The sequence below is a fragment of the Saccopteryx bilineata genome, chromosome 3 (assembly GCF_036850765.1).
Source record: "Saccopteryx bilineata isolate mSacBil1 chromosome 3, mSacBil1_pri_phased_curated, whole genome shotgun sequence".
NCBI classification, from domain to species: Eukaryota; Metazoa; Chordata; class Mammalia; order Chiroptera; family Emballonuridae; genus Saccopteryx; species Saccopteryx bilineata.
The window spans coordinates 254,887,386-254,897,199 of NC_089492.1; the positions used below are offsets into that span (position 1 = coordinate 254,887,386).

General features: G+C 36.8%; 1 pseudogene; it reads right to left on the reverse strand.

The window, feature by feature from the left end:
* Positions 1–8,314: 8,314 nt before the first annotated feature.
* Positions 8,315–8,975, reverse strand: LOC136329070 (GTP-binding nuclear protein Ran-like; annotated as a pseudogene).
* Positions 8,976–9,814: the final 839 nt, after the last annotated feature.

Below are 9,814 nucleotides of genomic sequence, written 5' to 3' on the forward strand. Positions count from 1 at the left end.
TATCACTTCAGGCCTATATGAACAAACAAGAGAGAGCCGAAGTAAACCACTTAACTTCACACCTTAAGGAACTAGAAAAAGAAGAACAAAGACAACCCAAAACCAGCCGAAGAAAGGAGATAATAAAAATCAGAGCAGAAATAAATGAAATAGAGAACAGAAAAACTATAGAAAAAATCAATAAAACAAGGAGCTGGTTCTTTGAAAAGATCAACAAAATTGACAAACCCTTGGCAAGACTCACCAAGGAAAAAAGACACAGGACTCAAATAAATAAAATCCAAAATGAAAGAGGAGAGATCACCACAGACATCATAGATATACAAAGAATTATTGTAGAATACCATGAAAAATTATATGCCACCAAATACAACAATCTAGAAGAAATGGATAAATTCCTAGAACAATACAACCTTCCTAGACTGAGTCATGAAGAAGCAGAAAGCCTAAACAGACCAGTCAGCAGGGAGGAAATAGAAAAAACTATTAAAAACCTCCCCAAAAATAAAAGTCCAGGCCCAGACAGTTATACTAGTGAATTCTATCAAACATTCAAAGAAGACTTGGTTCCTATTCTACTCAAAGTCTTCCAAAAAATTGAAGAAGAAGCAATACTTCCAAACACATTTTATGAGGCCAACATAACCCTCATACCAAAACCTGGCAAGGATGGCACAAAGAAAGAAAACTACAGACCAATATCTCTAATGAATACAGATGCTAAAATACTAAACAAAATACTGGCAAACCGAATACAACAACATATTAAAAAAATAATACATCATGATCAAGTGGGATTCATCCCAGAATCTCAAGGATGGTTCAACATACGCAAAACGGTTAACGTAATACACCATATCAACAAAACAAAGAACAAAAACCACATGATCTTATCAATAGATGCAGAAAAGGCTTTTGATAAAATACAACACAATTTTATGTTTAAGACTCTCAACAAAATGGGTATAGAAGGAAAATATCTCAACATGATAAAGGCCATATATGATAAACCATCAGCCAACATCCTATTAAACGGCATAAAACTGAGGACTTTCTGCCTTAAATCAGGAACAAGACAGGGTTGCCCACTCTCTCCACTCTTATTCAACGTGGTGCTAGAAGTTCTGGCCAGAGCAATCAGACAAGACAAAGAAATAAAAGGCATCCATATCGGAAAAGAAGAAGTAAAGCTATCACTTTTTGCTGATGATATGATCCTATACATCGAAAACCCGAAGGACTCCACAAAAAGATTATTAGAAACAATAAACCAATACAGTAAGGTCGCAGGATACAAAATTAACATACAAAAGTCCATAGCCTTTCTATATGCCAACAATGAAATATTAGAAAACGAACTCAAAAAAATAATCCCCTTCACGATTGCAACAAAAAAAATAAAATACCTAGGAATAAACATAACAAAGAACGTAAAGGACCTATATAATGAAAATTACAAAGCATTGTTAAGGGAAATCGAAAAAGATACAATGAGATGGAAAAATATTCCTTGTTCTTGGATAGGAAGAATAAATATAATCAAAATGGCCATATTACCCAAAGCAATATACAAATTTAATGCAATTCCCATCAAAATCCCTATGAGATTTTTTAAAGAAATGGAACAAAAAATCATCAGATTTATATGGAACTATAACAAACCCCGAATAGCCAAAACAATCCTAAGGAAAAAGAATGAAGCTGGGGGCATTACAATACCTGACTTTAAACTATATTATAGGGCCACGATAATCAAAACAGCATGGTATTGGCAGAAAAATAGACACTCAGACCAATGGAACAGAATAGAAAGCCCAGAAATAAAACCACATATATATGGTCAAATAATCTTTGATAAAAGGGCCAACAACACACATTGGAGAAAAGAAAGCCTCTTCAACAAATGGTGTTGGGAAAACTGGAAAGCCACATGCAAAAGAATGAAACTCGACTACAGCCTGTCCCCGTGTACTAAAATTAATTCAAAATGGATCAAAGACCTAAATATAAGACCTGAAACAATAAAGTACATAGAAGAAGACATAGGTACTAAAATCATGGACCTGGGTTTTAAAGAACATTTTATGAACTTGACTCCAATGGCAAGAGAAGTGAAGGCAAAGATAAATGAATGGGACTACATCAGAATAAAAAGTTTTTGCTCAGCAAGAGAAACTGATATCAAAATAAACAGACAGCCAACTATATGGGAAATGATATTTTCAAACGACAGCTCAGATAAGGGCCTAATATCCAAAATTTACAAAGAACTCATAAAACTCAACAACAAACAAACAAACAATCCAATAAAAAAATGGGAAGAGGACATGAACAGACACTTCTCCCAGGAAGAGATACAAATGGCCAACAGATATATGAAAAGATGCTCAGCTTCATTAGTTATTAGAGAAATGCAAATCAAAACTACAATGAGATACCACCTCACTCCTGTTAGATTAGCTATTATCAACAAGACGGGTAATAGCAAATGTTGGAGAGGCTGTGGAGAAAAAGGAACCCTCATTCACTGTTGGTGGGACTGTAAAGTAGTACAACCATTATGGAGGAAAGTATGGTGGTTCCTCAAAAAACTGCAAATAGAACTACCTTATGACCCAGCAATCCCTCTACTGGGTATATACCCCAAAACCTCAGAAACATTGATACGTGAAGACACATGTAGCCCCATGTTCATTGCAGCACTGTTCACAGTGGCCAAGACATGGAAACAACCAAAAAAGCCCTTCAATAGAAGACTGGATAAAGAAGATGTGGCACATATACACTATGGAATACTACTCAGCCATAAGAAATGATGACATCAGATCATTTACAGCAAAATGGTGGGATCTTGATAACATTATAAGGAGTGAAATAAGCAAATCAGAAAAAAACAAGAACTACATGATTCCATACATTGGTGGAACATAAAATGAGACTAAGACACATGGACAAGAGTGTGGTGGTTACCAAGGGTGGGGGGGGGAGGGAGGACATGGGAGGGAGGGAGGGAGAGAGTTAGGGGGAGGGGGAGGGTCACAGAGAACTAGATAGAGGGTGACGGAGGACAATCTGACTTTGGGCGAGGGGTTTGCAACATAATTTAATGACAAAATAACCTAGACATGTTTTCTTTGAATATATGTACCCTGATTTATTAATGTCATCCCATTACCATTAATTAAAATTTATTAAAAAACAAACAAACAAACAAACATCTAATTAATATTGGGAGATAGTATGCAGTGTTTCCAAATTCAATGAATGAATAAGAAGTGACTAATCAACACTGCATTTTGTGCTATATAAATTAGACCTTTAATTTATAGTAAGAAAAGACTATTATTTCTCATAAACAGTGAGATCTGTCCTACAGTGGTCCTTCATCTATTGCGGGGGTTAGATTCTAGACTCCCCTTCGATAGGTGAAAATCTGCGAAGTAGCAACCTTATATTTATTTTATTATTTATATATATATTTTAAGGCCATGGTCACTGAACCAATCAGCACCCAGGATACAGAACACAATGCTCTGGTTGGTCGCCTCCCATCCATTGCCAATAATGTACTGTGTACAATCTCACGTGGGCAAACTAGCTTAAGCAGAAGTGGCCATAGCTGCATTTTCCATATGAAAAGTCTTTGTCTTGACTCATCTGCTGTATGCTTTGTATTTTATTTTGATTTAATATTCTTTTAATGTGTTTTACATAATATTTTTATATTATTTTCAAAATTTTAGGCTAGAAAATGCTTATTTACTACAAAAATAATTAAAATAATAAATATAAAAATACCTATATATCCTGCAATATAGCAAAAAATCCTGCAATATAGCAAAATCCTGCAATATAGCAAAAAATCCATGATACAAAATTAGATATATGTACAATTTAAAAATCTGCGATACAGTGATATGGCAAAAAGTGAGCCGCTATATGGTGAGGGATGACTGTACACCCATATAAATTCAAATTTCCCTCTATAAATATTCTAATAGAGCTGACTTTTGCATTTAAAGAATGATGTTTTCCCCCAACCATGGGTTGCTCTTCATATTTCTACATTACTGCCCCTTTGACAAGCAAAACAATTATATGTGAAATATCTAACTAGGATGAAGAGTGTGGTTTATATTAGGGGCATATGTGTTCTTTGCAAATATCATGTTCAAGGGGAAATTTATAACCTGAACATCATTAACAGCAAAATATTCAACGTCTAGCAAAATGGAGTTGAAATTTTCTATTTGGCCAACTCTTACCCATCCTAAAAGAGGTACCTTAAGTGTCAGATTTCCCAGGAAGTCTTCTTGAGGTCCCTACACCAGCTTAGGCACCTGCCTTCTAAGTTACTGAGGTAGCCAGCACATATCTCTCACCCTTAACATGTTATTCGGCTATTATATTTATGGGAAGAATGTCTCCCATATGAGGGTGTGAGCTCACTGAGGGTAAGACTCACGCCAAATGTTGCATGCATTTTTAGTGCCTCAGTACTTAAAATGTCCTCAGTCTACATTCTAAATTCAATTTCAGGAGACATCATTTACTACTATGTTCCAAATCCAAAGCCAATCCTAAGGCGTGAACAAGGAGATGGGAGAGAATGTCTACAATGAGGTTTAAATGATTCAGATGCTCACTCAGTTCTCTCAGATAGGGCTCCCACTGAACCCCACTCAAGCTCTAAATTCATGTCTAAAGATCCAGTTCCCGTTTCCAATGCATCAGAGACTGGGGGAAAAAAAGAAATAAGACATTTTACACATTACCAATGGAAAAACAATAACATAGATTACTTATAGATGCGTGAATCTCTTTTGCAAAAGGCAAAGGGATAACTCCCAGTCCCCCAGAAAAAGTGCAGAATGGTAGCCTGCCCCTTCTGCTTCCACATACACATCTTTTGAAGCACTAGAGTCATCAAGGTGCCAGAAGAAGAAAGAATAAAGCAATCCCAGGAGGAAAACTAAGACAAAATGCGTAGGAATGTAGATCTTACCAGGTGATAGAAGATCCATCTCCCAGGATGCCCCTGATCTCCTCCCGGCACCTCTCCTGATGCTCAGGGTTCTGAGCCAAGTGGTAGAGGAGCCAGGCAAGGCCCCCTTCTACGGTGTCTTGCCCTGCCGCCATGAATGTGTTCACCTCAGACTGCAGGTCAGCATCAGAGAAACTGTCACCATTTTCAGCCTAGAAAGCACAATAGAGATATTTTTATGCAATTTCAGTTTATAGATGTTTGGATCCCCAATCAAAATAATGGATTTAAGAAAAAAATTAACCTTTTCAATGAAAGTTTCAATTTTACCTCAATTCAACAAATATACACCATGAGCCACACATTGCTTAGACCATAAAGGAGGACCAAGCTTAGATAAGGAAAACAAGCCTTGCAAAGAACTCCCCCAATCATCCTGCCAGACTTGTCTAAATTTTCTAACACCTCATCATCAACATTTTATCAGCTTACCCTGTGGCTCATTGTCTTGTTTTCCTGTACTATTATGTATCTTTACTTTAGTCACAAATCTTGTCAATTTAATAAAAAATTTAGTCTGACCTGTCACTAGACTTTCTGTAGTAAGAAAGTTGCAGAATTCTATCTTTATCTCAAATTGTATGAAGTCAACCCATCAATTCAAAAGTATTGTTAAATTTAGTTAATCAGCTTTACTTTTGTCTCCTCTCCTCCCACTCATCCACTTACTCACATAGTTAACTAGATATACAAACAGGCTCAGAAATTTGAAAGATTTACCTGGGCAGAAAGGATAATATCTAGAAAATCCCAATACTTCTTCTTCTGAGTGTTACCCGGCTCTTTATCCTTGAGGGATTTTCTTCTCTCCTGGATTACTTTATCTGTGGTAGATTAATACTCTCCATTATGAAAGTGGCAACAAAGTAAAGTAAAATATAGAGCAAGTTGGCTCATAAACAACTTCAATTTCCAATTGCCTAATTTCCTGGGGACAGAGTGGGTATATCTCTTAAAACAGATTTAATTTGTCCCTGCCCATTTGGCTCAGTGGATAGAGCATTGGCTGGACATATAGATTTCCCAGATTCAATTCCCAGTCAGGGCACACAAGATATGTGACCATCTGCTTCTCTCCCCCTCCCTCTCTCCCTTCTTTCTCTTTTCTCCTCCCACAGCCAGTGGCTCAATAGGTTTAAGCGGCAGCCCTGGGCACTGAGAATAGCTTGGATGGTCTCAGTGTCAGCCTTAGGTACTAAAAATAGCTCAGTTGATTTGAACATTGGCCCCAGACAGGGGCTTCTGGGTCTGTCTCACTATCTCCCCTCTTCTCACTTAAAAAGCAAAAAAGCAAAAAAAAAAGATTTAATTTTTGTAGATGTTTATTATCCCATCAAATGACAGTTATTGATCAAAGCTCCAAAGACATAGGCTTCAAATCAATATGGCAGAATAAGTATATGCTGTGCTCACCTCCTTTCATGACCATGTCAAAATTACAACTAAATTATAGAAAAACATTCTGTGAGAACCACCAGAACACTAGTTGAGCAGAACTATAACCAAAGATATAAAGAAGAAACCATGTTGAGACTGGTTGGAGTGGTAGAGAAGTGAAGCAAGCTGGTCCCACACCCACATGTAGTAGTTAAGTATTGGGAGTGGTACAGATGGGCCAACAATATCCAAGACTCAAGTACAACATGAGGCCTCACATAACCCACACAAGTGACAGTCCTGAAGCACCTAGCTCAGGTGAGCACAAAGAGTGTATCACTGAACTTCACAAGAGATTTACTGCATAAAGACCATGATAACAACATTGGGAAACAGTGATCTACGTAATATACAGAGACAAACACAAAATGGCAGACCAAGTGGGAGACAAAGAAACATGCCTCAAATGAAAGACCAAGAGATCCCTAGAAACTAAGTGAAATGAAGGCAACCAAATTACCATATTCAGAGTTCAAAACAATGGTTATAAGCCTGACCAGGTGTTGGTACAGTAAATAGAGCACTGGACTGGGATGCAGAGGACCCAGGTTCAAAACTCCGAGATTGTCAGCTTGAGTGCAGGCTCACAAGCTTGAATGTGGGGTCGCTGGCTTGAATGTGAGATAATAGACATGATCCCAAGGTTGCTGGCTTGAGCAAGGGGTCACTCATTCTGCTGTAGCCCCCTCATCAAAAGACAAATGAGAAAGCAATCAATGAACAACTAAGAAGACAAAAGAGCCACAATGAAGAACTGATGCTTCTCATCTCTCTTTCTTACTGTCTGTCTGTCCCCATCTGTCCCTCTCTGTCTCTGTCACAAGAACATCAAAAACAAACAAACAAACAAAAAACAAAAGAAAAACAACCAAAAAACAAAACAATGGTTATAAGAATGCTCAAAGAACTTAGGAGAAGAATGGAGGATCTTAATATGAATTTAAACAAAGAGAGAGTAAGCATTAAAAAGAACATAGAGCCTGACCTGTGGTGGCGCAGTGGATAAAGCATCGACCTGGAAATGCTGAGGTCGCCGGTTCGAAACCCTGGGCTTGCCTGGTCAAGGCACATATGGGAGTTGATGCTTCCAGCTCCTCCCCCCTTCTCTCTCTCTGTCTCTCCTCTCTCTCTCTCTCTCTCTCTCTTTGTCTCTCCCTCTCCTCTCTAAAATAAATAAATAAATAAAAAAAATAAAAAGAATATAGAGAGCACAAATAAGAACCAATCAGAAATAAAGAATAAAATATCTGAAATAAATACTTAGAAAGAATGAACAACAGCAGGTTAAATGAAGTAGAGGACTAAATCAGCAATTTAGAGGAAAAGATAACAGAAAACATCCAAGTAGAAAAAAAAATTAAAATGAGGGAAGTTTAAGGGACCTCTGTGACAACACAAGGGTAAAAATATTTGTATCAAGGGATTGAGAACCTATTGGAAGAAATAACGGCTGTCAGTTGATTTCTTCTTCTTTCTAAAAGATATTTGCAATATCATTTTATTTTGATTCTAAATGAAAAGGAATGGGAATGACAGTAAGAAACAAATTTTTACTACCGAATATTGTGATGCAACTGCAGTAGCCTTATATTTGACACCTAATGAGGAAACAACTGTGTTCTAAAACAGCTACATACGCAGATCCAAAAAATGAAAGTACTTTTTAACTGCCACATTCACTCTGAAGCCCATTCATCTCTTTCAACTTCCCAAAGATAAAGCACAGATTCTGCTTAGCTATATAATGAAGTGGTAAACATGCTGGACCACTGGTATCATGGGATAGTTGTCTATTAAACTAGATTTCTGATGCCGGGCTCTAGCTTCCATTTCTCATAGGTCATCATCCTCATCTGGCAGTGTGGTGATCTGAGCAATCTCTATATCATGCTCACACTGCGCTTCCAAAGCTGGGTCCATGACAACTTCTGGTGGGGCTATAGCAGGCATGGTGGGGCTATAGCAGGCAACAAATTCTCAAGTAAGGTCTCCAATTAGTTTTCTAGCAAGACAGAGGAAGGGCTTTTCAAAATTGTAATTACTTTTGGTAGAAATGCCACATTACTGAAGATTCTTCTTTTCATGGAAATAATTGATTTTTGCCTTAATATCCACTTTGCCTTAGTATCCACTTTGTTGCCACACTACATGATGGAATGTTTTCACACACTAGTACTAGATCTCTATGTTAGTTAGGCACATCTTGTAAATAACTCGTGATGTTACATCAAACATTACAATAGCACACTGTGCTTGGATGTAATAGCTGTCTCTCAGTCCACTGACCTTTCCCTGGCCCACTGTAATGACACAATTAATTTAATAGGTTTTCTGATGTAGTGGAACACAAGGGATGAATCTCAATACCCAGGATGGCAACACACTTCTCAAATTCACCAGTCAGGTAATGTTTCACAAATGTAGTTTTCAAAGTGCTATGGTCACCAAACAATGCAAGTTTGAATTGAATTTGGGGTTCTCTTTGGATGACCATGGTGATGCTACTTCCAGAATCTCCTTGAGCCCATCTGACTGAGCAGCTATCAGCTGAGTTTGCAACAGAAACACTCAGGCAAGAAGGGATTGGCACAAAATATTCAAAGTGGTGGAAACAAGGACCTACAACCAAGACTACTCTACCTAGTAAGGTTGTCATTTACAACATTTACAATTGAAAGAAAAGCTAAGAATTTTTCAGACAAGAAAAAGCTGAAGGAGTTCATTACCACCAAACCAGTATTAAAAGAAATATTAAAAGGTTTTCTTTAAGAAGAAGAAAGACAAAAGAAAAGAAACATAATTATAAAAAAGAAAATGGCAATAAACATGAACCTTGAAATGTAGATGGATTAAATTAATGTAATTAGATTAAATGCTCCAATCAAAGACATAGGGTAGCAGGATGGATAAGAAACAAGACATATGTATATTCTGCCTACAAGAGATGAACTTCAGATTGAAACACACTCAAAGTTTGAAAGTAAAGGGATAAAAAAGTATTTCATGAAAATGAAAACAAAACAAAAACTAAGATAGCAATACTTATATCAGACAAAATAGCCTTTAAAACAAAGGCTATAACAAGAGACAAAGAAAGGCATTTCATAATAATAAAGGATTAACCCAACAAGAGGATATAACTCTTGTTAAAATTTATGCAACTCTTGTAAAAATTTGTGCGCCCAATGCAGGAGCAACTAAATTAAAAAAATTTAAATTAAGATATCAATCTCATTAAAAATTCATAAAAAATAAAATACCTAGGCATAAATTTAACCAAGGAAGTAAAATACCATTGTATTCTGAATATTATAAAACATTACAGAAAGAAAT